This window comes from Belonocnema kinseyi, chromosome 1 (genome assembly GCF_010883055.1).
Source record: "Belonocnema kinseyi isolate 2016_QV_RU_SX_M_011 chromosome 1, B_treatae_v1, whole genome shotgun sequence".
Taxonomy (NCBI): Eukaryota; Metazoa; Arthropoda; class Insecta; order Hymenoptera; family Cynipidae; genus Belonocnema; species Belonocnema kinseyi.
The window spans coordinates 168,417,093-168,431,689 of NC_046657.1; positions in this window are offsets into that span (position 1 = coordinate 168,417,093).

Sequence of the window (14,597 nt, forward strand, 5' to 3'; positions counted from 1 at the left end):
AACCTGGATCCACTACTACACTCCTGAGTCAACGCAACAGGCAAAACAGTGGGTTCCACCGGGGCAAAGTGCTCCGAAGCGTCCAAAAACGCAACAATGGGTTGGAAAGGTTATGGCCTCCGTATTTTGAGATGCACATGGCATAATATTCGTGGACTATCTTGAAAAAGGTAAAACCATAACCGGAGCATACTATTTATCATTATTGGACCGATTGAAAATCGAAATCGCCAAAAAAACACCGCATTTGAAGAAGAAGAAACCGCTTTATCATCACGACAATACGCCTGTTCATTCCTGCTTAGTCGCACAAGAAAAATTGCATGAAATCGGCTTCGAATTGGTTCCTCAGCCACCATTTTCACCAGACCTGCCTAGTAATTAAAAATGAACTTTTTTAACTTTAAATACAAGTATTTCATTTTGGGATAAAAATGAATATTTTTTGGTTGCAAATTCAGGTATTAAAATTTAATTATTTTGTTCACAATTGTCCTTTGTAGTTAAATATTAATCTTCTTTGTGGAAAATTCATCTTTATATTTGTTAATTCATTTAGTTTATTCAAAAATTAAACTATTTTTTTTAAAATTTATTTTTATAGTTACAAATTAATGTGTTTAATTATAAGTATAACTATTCCATTTTGAGTTAGAAATTTATGTTTTTAAATTCACCTTCATGGGTAGAAAATGAATCTTCTGTGTTAGAAATTCATTCTTCCCTTTTAAAGATTCCTAATTTTAGTTGAAAATTTATTTCTTTGGTTACATATTTAACTATTTTGTTGTGAATTGTGTTTTATGATAGAATATTCATCTTCTTAGTGAAAAATGACTTTTTTGGATGAGAATTAATTTCTTTAGTTAAAAATCAATCTATTTTGTCACAAATTCATCGTTGTATGTAAAAAACCAAATTTCTGCATTGGAATTTCATTTTTTGGTTAAAGATTCCTCATTTTAATGAAAAATTAATTACTTTGCTTAAAAATTTAACTGTTTTATTGAAAATTCATGTGCTTTGTCAAAAACGTATCTTTTTTGTAGAAAATTATTCTTATTGGTTAAAACGTTATCTTTTCGGTTGAAATTGGTGAGAAGTGGAATAATGTCTTGACTATCTGATCAAGTCATCTGGTCACCTTAGCATTTCTGTAAATGATTCTTTATTAATAAAGACAACAATTCTTTTCTTGAGGTTTGAATTTTATGCCCCATCCATTTTGTAAATAAAAATTTTCAAATAATTTTATTTGACAGCATATTTTATTTCCGAATATTTCTAAACATTAATGATAAAAGAGAACACGCTAATTGTAATTGTTTTTAGTATTGCGAAATAATTCTTTTCTTACCATTTAGCTAGCACATTATAATTTGTCAATCTTCTCACACTTGCAGGGAGATGAGAAAACACAAATTATGGGCAAAAACTTGGAATATCTTTTTCCGCAGAGTATACATTGTTTGGCACCGATAAAAAAATGGTACCGACAATAAGATTTCTCGAAGAATTTTTAATGATTTAAGTTTTATTTTATTATCATAATTTTAGGCTTTTAAAATTTCAATATATGTCAAAAAGTAATCTACAAGATGTCAAGGCTTTGAATTATTTTAGAAGATATTTCAAAGTTTTGGAAGTTTGGAAAAGATTGAAACATAATTAAAAATTTTAAACATTTTCAACAAAGTTTTAGACTTTTGAAAATGTCGAAGCGTTTGAAGGATTTTAAAAGGTTTTAAGAAAATAATTTTTTTAAGATTCTAGGAAAAATTTCAAATGAATTTTTATCTTGAAAGATGAGCTTCTTAATATTTAAAAAGATATTAACACATTTCATATGATTTCCTAAAATTTCGAAAAAGAATGTAGAAGAATGTAAAATAATGTAGAATGAAGAATGTAGAAGCACAATTTTTCAGTTATGTACGATTACAAAGATTTAGAAATTTTAAAAATATTTTTAAGAGATATTTAGAAGTTTGGAAAAGACAGAAAAATTTTTAAATTGAAAAAATTTCAAAAATCTTAAGGCAAAATGTAGATTCTTTAAGATTTTAAACAACAAATTTATAATCTTTTTAAAAATGTTGAAAGACTCCCAGAAAATTTGCCAACATTTAATTTAAGAGAATATTCAAAAAGATTTCAACACATTAAAAAAAATATCCAAATTTTCTAAAACAGTATCTTGAAGATCTTACAGTCATTTTTTTAATTTTGCAAAATATTTTCAAAATTTGACGGCTCAATTCCCGCCTCGTACTCTGGCAGAGTCTCGGCGGTCCATGCGGTGAACACTAGCCTAGCAAGGAGAGTCGCGGGACCGGTACCTCTAGAGAACAAGGTTTTCTCTCTTGGTTGTTCGGAACCCACCTTAAACTGTAGGCTCCTGCCCCCACCACCAAGTAAGTGTATGGGTGGTGTGTAAAGGAATAGGGAAGAAGATGCAAGAAAAATGTAAACTCTTAGGAGAGACACATTAGAAGCTTCCATTCCAAATACAGTTAGAAATCTTCAAATATGTTCAAAAATAATTTAAAATAATTTCAAAAATCCTAAAATAAATTTCAGATTTTTCAAGATTTCGGTTTCCGAAAAAAAAGTAAAAATATTTTTTAAATGTTGAAAGGTTTTTGGAAGCTCTTAAGGCAATTCTCTTCATTTTCAAAATATTTTCAAACTTTGAGATAAAATTTAAATCGTTATAAAGAATATTAGAAAATTTAAAAACTATTTTTGGACAATTGAACATTTTAAGATTTAAAAAATCTTAAAATAAAATGTAAATGTTTGAATATTTTGAAATAAAATTGGGAAGTTTTAAGATTTATGAGAAAATTTAAAGTGATTCTTTATTTTGAAAAAACAATTATAATAGAATATTTTTAAAAATTTCAAAACATTAAAAAATATTTACATCATAAAAAACCAATTTCAAAATTTTCTTCAAGCGTCAAAGTATCCTAAACATTTTTTTAAACTGACTTAAACTGTCACTAAAATTTTGTACAATCCTGTAAAATAAGAAAATTCGTAGAAATTATCTAGATCAATTCAAAAATCTTTTTGAATTTTTTGATATATCTGGGAAAATTATATTTACATAACTTTAAAGCAAGTAAATACAAAAACTTTAGAAAATAAATTTTTTATTTAGTATTACAAATTATTCTTCCCTTTTGAACTGTATTTTAATAAAAAATTAACATATCTTCAAGTTGAAATACATCTTCTTCTTGTTAGAAAATTAAGGGCAGTTGGATGAAATATCAACTATTTGTTGAAATTTCACCTTTTTGTTGTACATTCTTATTTCTGGGTTAAAAAATTAAACTATTGTTTGAAAATATTTAAGCTTTATTAGTTTAAAATACAACTGGTCAAAAATTAATCTTTTTTTGTTAAAGATTCAACTATTTTGTAAAAGTTTTTTTTTAAGAATTCAAATGCTTTGTTTTAAAATAAAAATGTTTTTTAGTGAAATATTAACTATTAAATTTGTTGTTGATAATTTATTATTTTAAATCAAAATTGATATTTTTTGGTGGAAAACTAGGTCCTCGGTAGAAAATTCATGTATTTAGTGTAAAATTTAACTATTTGTTCGTAGGGTAATAAAAATAACCGAAGAAAACATATGGAAAATCCAAAATGTGATTTATGCCAGCGAGATCATGTACGTATCAAATATATAGCTTCTGTGCCGTCTGCCGCGTAAAGGTCATCCGCAGCTAGAGACCGCACTCTAACCCGAGTAAAAATGCTTCGAATTAAGTTCGACTTGGTTATGTCTTGAGTTGGTCTCCAAGACATCGATGTCTGGCTGCGTCTCAAAACTGAGTCGAGACATAGGCCTTCGTCTTACTTTTATGGCCATGTCAGGTAAAACGGAGTGTACTTGTCTTAAGTCGAGCCTTGTCTTGGCTAAGACGACGTTTACTTGACTCAAGACGAGCCTTGTCTTGGCTGAGATTATCGAACCTTTTTTGGCTCATAAATGAGATTAAAATTGATGATTGAAAAATGTGTAATTATTAAATTAGACATTTTTAATTTAAAATTTCAGAATCAATGGGTCTGAACGAGTATAACCCTTAAAAATTTTCTTCAACAAAATAAAAATTGTAACTTTCTAGAAAGATCTCCTAACCCGTTAGAAATAGTAAAAACAAACAACATTTTCAACATCATCGTCAAACAAGTATAATACAAATAACAATCCGCAAAACTGAGACATGCTCAAGTCGAACTTTTCGACTTCAGTATGTCTTGATTGGGGCCAATTCAAGTCGAACTGAAGCCGAAGCATTTTTATTCGAGAAGGGACAGTGTTGCACGAAGTATCTTGCGTAAATTTCCCGTTCTTGCTTACCTTCATAGTTAGAAGGAGCAGAAGTGGATGACGTACACGTTCCAGTTACTTCAGGATTGGTTGCTTTAAGGGACCATGATCGTAGCTTCTGGAGCCTACAACTTTTATAATAATAGTTTCGAATAGGTCTTCGATGGCTCAGTTGGTTAGACGCTCGGACTTCACCTCAGAGGTCCGGGGTTCGATCCCTGAGTCGGTACCTCTGGAAATTTTTGTATGTACCTTTACCGAGGTTCTGGTAGTTCGGAACCCACCTTAAGCTGTAGGTCCCTCCATCGTGCACTGGACTGCAACCCAGTCCGTCAAAGATGGGGTAAAAACCAGGCTTAGTCCAATATCTCGGGGCACACTGCTCTCATCTTGCTTGATTGCATTATAAAACTGCGTCCGTGAATGATGATATATATCGGGACAGCCCCGTGCAAAATAATGAAATAAAATCCAACTCCAACCAAAAAATGCCTTATACATGTTCGGCAGTAACCATCTTAAGCCTGTGACAACATTTTGTTGTTGTTGTTCTTTTGAATAAATATTATCCATAATGGTCTCCCTACCGAAAGTGTTCTCGCGTTGGTGTCGCGGTAGGGCTTAAGCTTTCCTCTTATGACTTTGACGGCTATGGTGGCGGTGGCACTGCTACTGACAGGGTTTCCCATGCCAGGCGGGCAGATAACGAAGAAGAAAGGGAGTAAGAAGAACACAAACACCCATAAATAATAATGGAGAGTATTTAAAAGATTTTTAATGCTTGTCGCTTCCCGAGAAATGTGGGGCGCTCCTGGAGCCCGCGCTGGGGGCTAAAGCATGAGGGACGGTGGTGATGGTGAGCTGCGAGATGTTCAGGTAGATCTCACTAATCAAACAGATAACTACTAACTACTCTAATCAGCAGCTAACTACTGGTCGGGTGTTTGGGGAAAAATGAACAGATGCGATTTGGAAACTGCGTGGTTCAAACTGGAGGAAGCAAGGGCAAGCGATATCCTTGAAATGCAGCTGACAAACATAACAGCTTTGGATGTTTCAGCAGTATTAAAAAGGGCAAGTAACTGGAAAACTCCAGGTCCGGACAAGGTGCACAACTTCTGGTACAAGTATCTGACGAGTGCGCATCATGCGTTGGCAATGTGTTTTCAGAAAATCATTGAAATCCTCGATCTCATGCCAGGCTTTATGCTCCAGGGTACTGTGTATATGATACCTAAAAAAGCAGACGCTGAAAATCCATCTGAATTTCGACTAAGAGCTAGTCTTCCAACAATTGATAAATGTCTTACAGCTATAGTTGCAGATAAGGTATATTCTCTTTGCGGCAAGAATGCCACAGAAGAACAAAAAGGATGTTTTAAAGACTCGCGAGGCTGCAAAGATCTAGTCATTATAGACTCTGTTGTTATGACTCAAGCTCGTAAGAATTAAAGGAACTTAAACATGGCATACATTGACTACAAAGCGTTTCCTTCCATGCCGCATGACTATTTGCTTAAAGTCTTAAAACTTTACAAAATCTGCCCACGCATTCTGACTTTCTAAGTCATGTGATGAGGCTCTGGGTTACGAGAATCAAGTATTTTGATCATGGACAACCAAGGACAACTAGATCAATACGCATTACAACGGTTATATTTCAAGGCGACTCCTTCAGTGCACTATGGTTCGGTTTAGCGTTAAACCCATTGAGCAAAACGCTAAACAACATGTCTCACATGTTCAGAATTCATGATAATAAGGATGGTCATCAAGCGACCCATGTTCTGTACATGTATAAAATAAAGCTGTACGCTAGTTCAGCCCAGTGTCTCCAGAACGTGGAATTTTTCGGCCCCCACCACTCTCCCATCTGGGAGCGACGCATTCAAACGTAACGTGTCGGTGAGTCGGCTCTGTTAAATGCTGCGAAGCCCAGCCTCATGTAAAACCGAAAATGCACGAGCAGGAACCCGAGCTCTCCCAACTTCACGAATGACGATCTAGCTGCTCCTTAATTGATTCAGGTTTTGAAATCCCGCGTTAATTGACTTTATGTAAATAGATGTAGGAGACAAGTCTTCTGGGTCTAAAATGTTTTAAATTTTGTTCTGCATGCCTTAGTCATATTTTCAGGAAACAATTGATTTTTAAGAAATGAAAAACAAATTTTCGGCAAAATAGTTAAATTTTCAACCTAAGAAATTACTTTAAAAAATACATTTTTTAACTTAAACATTGTAGTTTTTACTGAAGTTTGCAGTTGAAAAGAATAAAAATTTAAACCCAAATAAATGCGAATTTTCAACAAAAGAAATCAATTTTTATCTAAAAGAAATGAATTTTTAAAGAAGAATAATTCGCCAACAAAATAACTAATAAAAAAATTTCCACGAAAAAAAAGTGTCAACAAAATTGTTCAATTTTCATCTATGGAAACGAATTTTAAACTAAAACAATAAGTATTCGATCAAAATTGGACTAGTTAAAATTTCAGATAAAAAAAGGAATTTTCAACGAAAGAAACCAATTTTCAACTAAAATTATAATGTTTCAACGAAAAATTGAATAGATAAATTTTCAGTTACAAAATAATTATCAACCCCAAAAAATCAAGGTTTCAACAAAATGTTTAAATTTCCAAGCAAAAAATTTAATTTGCTAACAAATAATTTAATTTTCAACCCAATAACTGTCTACCGAAAGTAGAAATTCAAAATTTTCAAAATCAAATTTAAATAACAAAAATTTTTGTTAACAAGATAGGTAAATTAAAAAAAAATAGATGAACTTTCAACCATTTTATATCAAAATAAAAGAAGTTTCACCAAAAAATGCATTTTCATCCAAAGAAATGAATTCTTGATTAAAATAGATGAATTTTTGAACAAGGAGAATAATTTTCCACCAAAAAAGAAGAATTTTTGACTTAGAAAGTTCAATTTCCTACTAAAAAAATGCAACCAAAAATGATAGAAAATGATACTTCGTATGAGAAACTGTTTTTTTAACGATACAAAAATCGAATTTTCAACGAAACAGTTAAATTATCACCCAAAATAGTTATTTAAAAAAATTTTAAATAGTTTTATTTTCGATGAAAGAAATTAATTTTCAACCAAAAATAGAATGGAATGAATTCTGAGAGAAAATTAAAAAAAAGATCACAATTTTTTAACATTTCGTAATTTTGCCATATTATATAATCTGAGAAAAAATAAGGAATTTAATTCTAATTAAGCCTTCTTACGCAATTTTTTTGTACCTTTTTTTGTTATGTTTATGTTGGCTTGTAAAATTTGCTTTCAAATTTAAGTAAGTTTAAGAAATATTCAGAATTTTTGAAACTATTAAAAAATAATTAAAACTTGCATAAAAATCAGGAAAAAATTGAATAATTCCTGAAGATTAGAAGATCAGAAGGTCTCAAAATATTAGAATAAAAGAATTATTTTTCTAAAAATCGTTTGAAAATCTTAAATAATTTTTATTGTAAAAAATGTACATCAAACGATTACATTAAATTGTGAAGAAGAGTGTAGAAGATTTTAAAGCAAAATGTTTCAATTTGATAAGATTAAAGATTTTAAAAAACGTAAATAATCCCGTAAATTCAAGGAATATTTAGAAGAATGGAAGAGATTCAAATCTAATTTTAAACTTAAATTTTTTAGAAATGTATATTTTCAAAGATTTAAAAAAAAAAACTTTAGAAGCTTTAAGGGAATTCCGAAAGATTTCAAGGAGCTAAAATTATTTTTCTTAAAATTCTGTGAAAAATTTAGAAGATTATATAAGTCAAGTTTTTTACATCTTGAATGCTTTTTTAAAATTTTAAGAAAAATATAGTAAGTTAAAAATATTTTTTTTTGAATTTATTTTGTTCTAAACGTATTAGAAATATTTGAAAACTTAAAAAAAATTCTCAAAATATATCAAATATTCGTTGATATCTTCTAAACTTCTAAATGTCCTAAACATCTTTTAAAAAGACTCGAATGTTTTAAATATTTTTTTAAATCCAATAAAATAAAAAAATTTAAAGTCCTTTAGGTTCTTTTTTGATACATCTCTTTTCATGCTATTTTAGGCAATAATCACAATTTTGAGGATTTAAAAAAAAAGCCAAAAAGTTATTAACTTGACCTCATTCAAAAAACAAAATTCAAAATTCATTTGAAAAAAATGTTGTAAAATGTTCCTTTGAATGTGGCGGGGAAAGGAATTTTATTGGAAAATGTGTGGAATTTTCTGAACAAAAAACTGCATGAATTTCAAAACTTTCTTATTTTTATTTTTCAAGTGTATTTTAATCTGCTTTACGTTTACAGAAAAATCATATGCTGAAAACGATAAGAGAAATATCTATTTCTTCAACTTCAACTATAATTTCAAAGGTGAGTCTTCATAGTATTTTACTAACTAATGGATATATTTTTATAATTTTATTACTGAAATCTATTCCCTAAGGTCAAACATAGTACATAAATATCGTAAAATTTAAAAAAAAAACTATTTGCAGGAATTTTTTAAATAAAAATCAATATGAATCATATTCAAATAAATTTTGGTAATATTGATAAAAGCATTATTATTTTTAATTTAAAAAAAACTAATGTATAGAGAATACAGTTTTTATTTCAAATTTCACGACGGTTTTTTGTACCATGTATGACCCTCGGCCAGAATCAAGAAAAAATAATCTAAAAATATGTTAATTAGTTATTAAAATGCTACAAAGACTTACCCTTACTGTTTTTTTCTCTTTTTATAATTATGAGATATTTCTTCATAAAATAAATTACATTGCATTTATTTTACAATTACTTACAGTCCATTTCCAATTACAATATTTTACAATTAGAATAAAATTGTAAAGCTAAATATTGTAATGTTGAGATAAGTATTTTAAGGCATTAAAGATTTTGTAAAGATTTCATATGCAAGAAAATAAGAATTATCAGTTTGTTTATAAATTTATATGTAAATAATTATTATAAGATTCTTAAGGAAATTACAAAAAAGATTTATGAATATATCAGATGTGTCAGAAAAGATTCTAGGAGATTTTAAAGACTTTTTATTTTTAATTTATAGGATTTTAGAAAATATTAGAAAAATTTATTATCTATTTAAAACGTTTTAAATTCTTCAAGATATTGGTAAACCTCTTGAGTTTTTATCGAAAGTTAAAAAAATCATTCAAAATGTAGAAAAAAATGTCCTCATAATCTACTAAATTTTCCCAAGCATTTTAAGAAACTTTGTTTATTCTCCTGAAACCTTTCAAGATTCTTTTAGAGTTACTAAAGTTTATCTTGCGTTTCTAAAACACTTCTTAGGTTTACATTTTTTTGAATCTCATCAAGTCTACTAACTTCTTCCTGAATTCACTTGATTATTTACTTTTTTAAAACTTTTTAATCTTATCAAATTGAAGCATTGCGCTCTAAAATCTTTTACACTCTTCTTTTAAATTTTAGGAAATCGTTTGATGTGTTTAAAAACCCACTTGAATTTTTTTAATTGCATTTTTTTAAATAAAAAATTATTAAAAACTTTCACACGATTATTAGAAAAATAATTCTGTTTTTCTAATATTGTCAGACCTTCCAATCTCTAATCTTTAAAAATCATTCAAATTTTTCCTGATATTTTTTTAATTCTGCAAAATAACAAAAAATGCCTTTAAAGTATTTCAGATGCTTTGATAATATTTGAAATCTTTTGCAATGTTTCTAAATCTTAAAAAATAATCTTTTGATATTAATTGTTTGAAATAAAAAATTATGTTAATTATTCCTTTAAAAATCTTTACAAGTTTTAATTATTTTCGAATCGTTTCAAAATTTTCGAATATATCTTAAACTTACTCAAATTTGAAAGAATTATGTTCCTTAATATTTCTAAAGTTAAGTAATTATCTTTTTTCAATTTTCTGTTAGAATTCATTCCAAAACAATTATTTACATTTTTCCCAAGGAGTTTCTTTCATTATCTTTCATTATCTAAAAGTCCTTCGTTTATCTTCTTTTATTATTATTTTTTCATTTTAAATACATATCTATTATATCTTATCAAAGTTTAATATAAAAATCTTAAATGTTAAGTGTATTTGAATACAAAATTTTTTAATGTTTCCAAATTTTTAGAAATATTTTAACAAATTTTACGTGAAATTAAAATAAAATTTTTTAAAATCTCATTGAACTTATTCCAAGTTATCTTTTTTTAATTTTCAAAATTTACGTAATTACTTAATCTGATTGTAAATAATTGAACCTCTTGCGATTAAAAGCGGGGATTCTGCTTGAGAAAAAATGTGCTGAAAGTAATCTTTCTTATTCTTCTACAAGAATTTTTAAGTTTTTTTAACCAGTTTTTCTACGTTTCTAACACTCTTCTGAAGCTTACAATCTTTTTTAATCTAATAAATTTTACTTAATATTTATTGAATTTCTTCGATTATTTACATTTTTTTAAAATTTGTAATGTTTTCAAAATTAAAAAATGTTGATTTTAAAACCTTCTACACTCTTGTTCGAAATTTCAGGAAATTGTTTGGTGTGTTTAAAAATCTTCTTTAATTTTCTTTTACAGCACATTTTTCAAAATAAAAAATCATTAAAAATTTTCACACGAAAGTTAGGAATATGATCCTTTTTTCTAATCTTGTCAGGTTTTCTAATCTTTAAAAATTATTCAAATTTTTCCGGATTTTTTTTTATTTTGCAAAATTAAAAAAAAATGCCTTTAACCTTTTCAAGATACTTTGACAATTTTTGACGTCTTTATGAATGTTTTAAAATGCTTTAGAATAATCTCCTAAAATTAATTTTTCGAAATAAAAAATTATTTTAATTATTTCTAGGAACGTAAAATAATTTTTTAGATTTTCATGAAAACTTACAAAATTGTTGAAAAATTCCTTTAAAGTTTCTATAGTTTATGTTTGAATTCTTTAAAAATCTAAGTTTCTGATAGAATTTAAGTTTAAAATTCGATTTTAATCTCTTCGATTCTTCTTAATATTTCTTGGATTTACTCGGTTTTGATCTATTTATTATAATTTTACCAAATTGAAACATTTTGCTTTAAAATCTTCTATAGTCTTCTTTTTAATTTTAGGAAATCCTTTCACATGTTTACAAACCTTTCTTAATCTTCTCATGAAGTACGTTTTTTAAAATAAAAAGTCCTTAAAAATTTTCCTACCAATCTTGAGCAAGTTCTGTTTCTAATCTTGTCGGACCTTCTAAGCCTTCTAATCATTAAAAACTTTTCAAAATTCCCCTGATTTTCCTTGGAATTCGGAAAAATGGAAAAGATTGCCTTAAAATCTTTAGATTCTTTATTAAGAATTTTAAACATAGTTTAAAATGTATTGGAATTTTCTAAAATCAGTTTTTCAAAATAAAAAATCATATTAATTATTCGTAGAGACCTCAAAGAATTTTCTTCATTTTTGTGAATGCTTACAAAATTCTTTAACAAAATCTATACAAATTTTAACTATTTTCTAATCGTTTCAAAATTCCTGAATATCTCTTAAACTTACGCAAATATGAAAGGACATTTTTTTAACAAAATAAATTTTTTAAAAAATGTGCAACAAAATTGCGCAAAAAATTGCCTGAACTTTCATTCTCTTCACACCCTGCGAAATTCAGTTTACTCAAAAACTCCTCGAAATAGCCAGGTAGCCACCAAAAACGAATCGTGAAGTCGGGCGTGCTCGGGCTCGTGCTCGTGCAGTTTCGGCTCTACAGGAGGCTGGCCTACGCAACATGTAGCAGAGCCGACTCACCGACATGCTACGTTTGAATGTGTTGCTTCCAGGTGGGAGAATGGTGGGGGCCGAAAAATCCCACGTTCTGGAGACACTGATTCAGCCCAGAAAGTGCAGCAAGTGATCGATGTCACAAATCAGTTTTCCAATGATATCCACATGGAGTTCGGACAAAATAAATGAAGATAGTTCAAACAACACTAAGGACTTCCTTCAATTCGAGACTCAGATTGATTATGAAGAATTTTCTCAACTCCACAAACAAAATAAGGGCAAACAACACATATGCCATCTCTGCCCTTACGTACTCCTGGGGGCTCATAAGATGGTCAAACACTGACCTTGTAAAGTTAAACAGAATCATCCACGTAGAAATGACGAAGCGCCGATTGCACCACATTTATTCAGCGATTGAAAGGATATTTCTACCGCGACATATAAGGGGTAGGGGCGTTGTAGATGTCAAACAACTGTTTGTTTGTACAGTCAACTGAAATTTGCAGTCAACCTATACAATCTAGATCCATAAGTATAGCAAGTTAAGGCATAAAGTAAGGACCATACGAAAGAATTGGAATCATGCATCTATTAATCCCATTGTGATTTTGGCAACAGGCATTGTGCGCGCAAGATGCACTGAACATCTTGAACATTTAGGAATCATTAGAGTATCAGCAGTAGCTCAAAAGTCGGTTTTATTAAACACCTATATCATTGTAAGAAACTTTCTCGACCGTTAGGAAGCAAGAGACTGAAAGCCTGTAAAGTGGCAGATGGTAGCTTTAAGAAAGCATCCAGAGGTAAATGTCCTCATCTCGAACGCTAGCGGCTGCTTGTAATTGTATAACTACAACATCATGGCAGGAGGTTTCAACCATCGCATTAAATTAACGTGTAACATCCCAATCTCGTCAGTCAGTTGAGTTAGTCCGTTGCTGAGCCTCGAACAAGGAAGCCATACCATCTTTGGGCAGTTGTATACCAGAAACTACGAAGTACTTGGATAGCTAATTCGTCCAAAGTCTGCATTTTCCTACCTCGTTATTTTTCCACTGTTTTTGCCTTGACTGCCTATGCAATACATCCTTTTTATGGTAGCGCATAATAAGACATTTGAACGATTAGGCAGCTGGGGCATGGATCCTGTAGTAAGCCAATAGTATTATTGGAGAGAGGTTAAATAACTGACTTCATTCAGTAAAGCTCTTATATTTCATTACATTTCTGTTTATCGGCGTAGAGTTAATGTGTCAACTAAATATGAATTTTTAAAAGATTAAACTGCTATTTCTTTCTTTGCGGGTGTAGTGCGAAAGGCAGTCATCCTTGGCTCACTCCGTGTCCTAAGAATACACAAATTCATCAAGCTATAATCGCATATGATTCTACCCCTCAAACGCGGCGGAGCCTTTTTCGTCTACAGGGGGGCTGGGACAGAGTTTTGAGATTGCATGGTACATTTTGGTCATAGTATGATAATATTATACTATGTAAAGATAAGGCTTCGTCAACTCAATAAGGGAACATGGCTATGGATACCATTTCTTCACAATACGAAAGGAGGACACCTGACAATTTTCTAACCTAACCTCAAGTTACTAACATAGTAAAAGCGGATTTTTTTAATTTCAACTATTGCAAACCACGAATATTCAATAAAATGAATTTATTTCATTTGGGCCTACGGGTAGGTTCACCGTAGATACCTCGTATCCCAGATAGCAAAATGTCCGCATGGAGCCCCGCATGGTGCAAGTGCGACGTGCAGATCAATCCGCACGTCATGTCGTTGTGTCAACAATTGAGTCGCATATGCGCCCCATGGCCTGTCCGCACGCATACGTTGAATCGCGTGTTAGCATTCGTGTGCCGGGATATTGCCCCCATTAGGTTTCAAAATTTTTTATAAGTTAAAATTGTGTAACAGTGACAGGGACAATGGTACAATTTTGAGGAAAAGATGTATCTGCTCTCAATGCGAAGCACATTATTGCTCCTGTCACTGTTTAAAATATACTACAAAAGCGAGTACAATAAAAAAATTGAAAGGCAGTTTTATTTCATAAATAACGTTGTTTTATTCAATTTTAAAAATATCATGAAACGACGGTTAGTAGGGTGAAATCTTTAATTTTAGTTGCCTTATTTTACTCTATAAATAATACTATAATTGCATTATAATATCTTTACTTGTAGCCACAATATTACTGCGATCAGGTACTGCACAAACTGGCACGAACTATGAACACTCCACGCACTCACAGGACAGGACCCACTCATCTGAGAAACCATGCGCACGCACAACTGGCATGCGTGCGCGATATTTTAAACATCAGAGTTTCAGAGTAAGCTATAGAAGATATTTATAAAGCAAATTTCTTTTTAGATAATTTAAAAAAAAATGAAAAAATAAGTATACCTCAAGGTTTTGACTTCTTGATACTGCAACAAAATAAA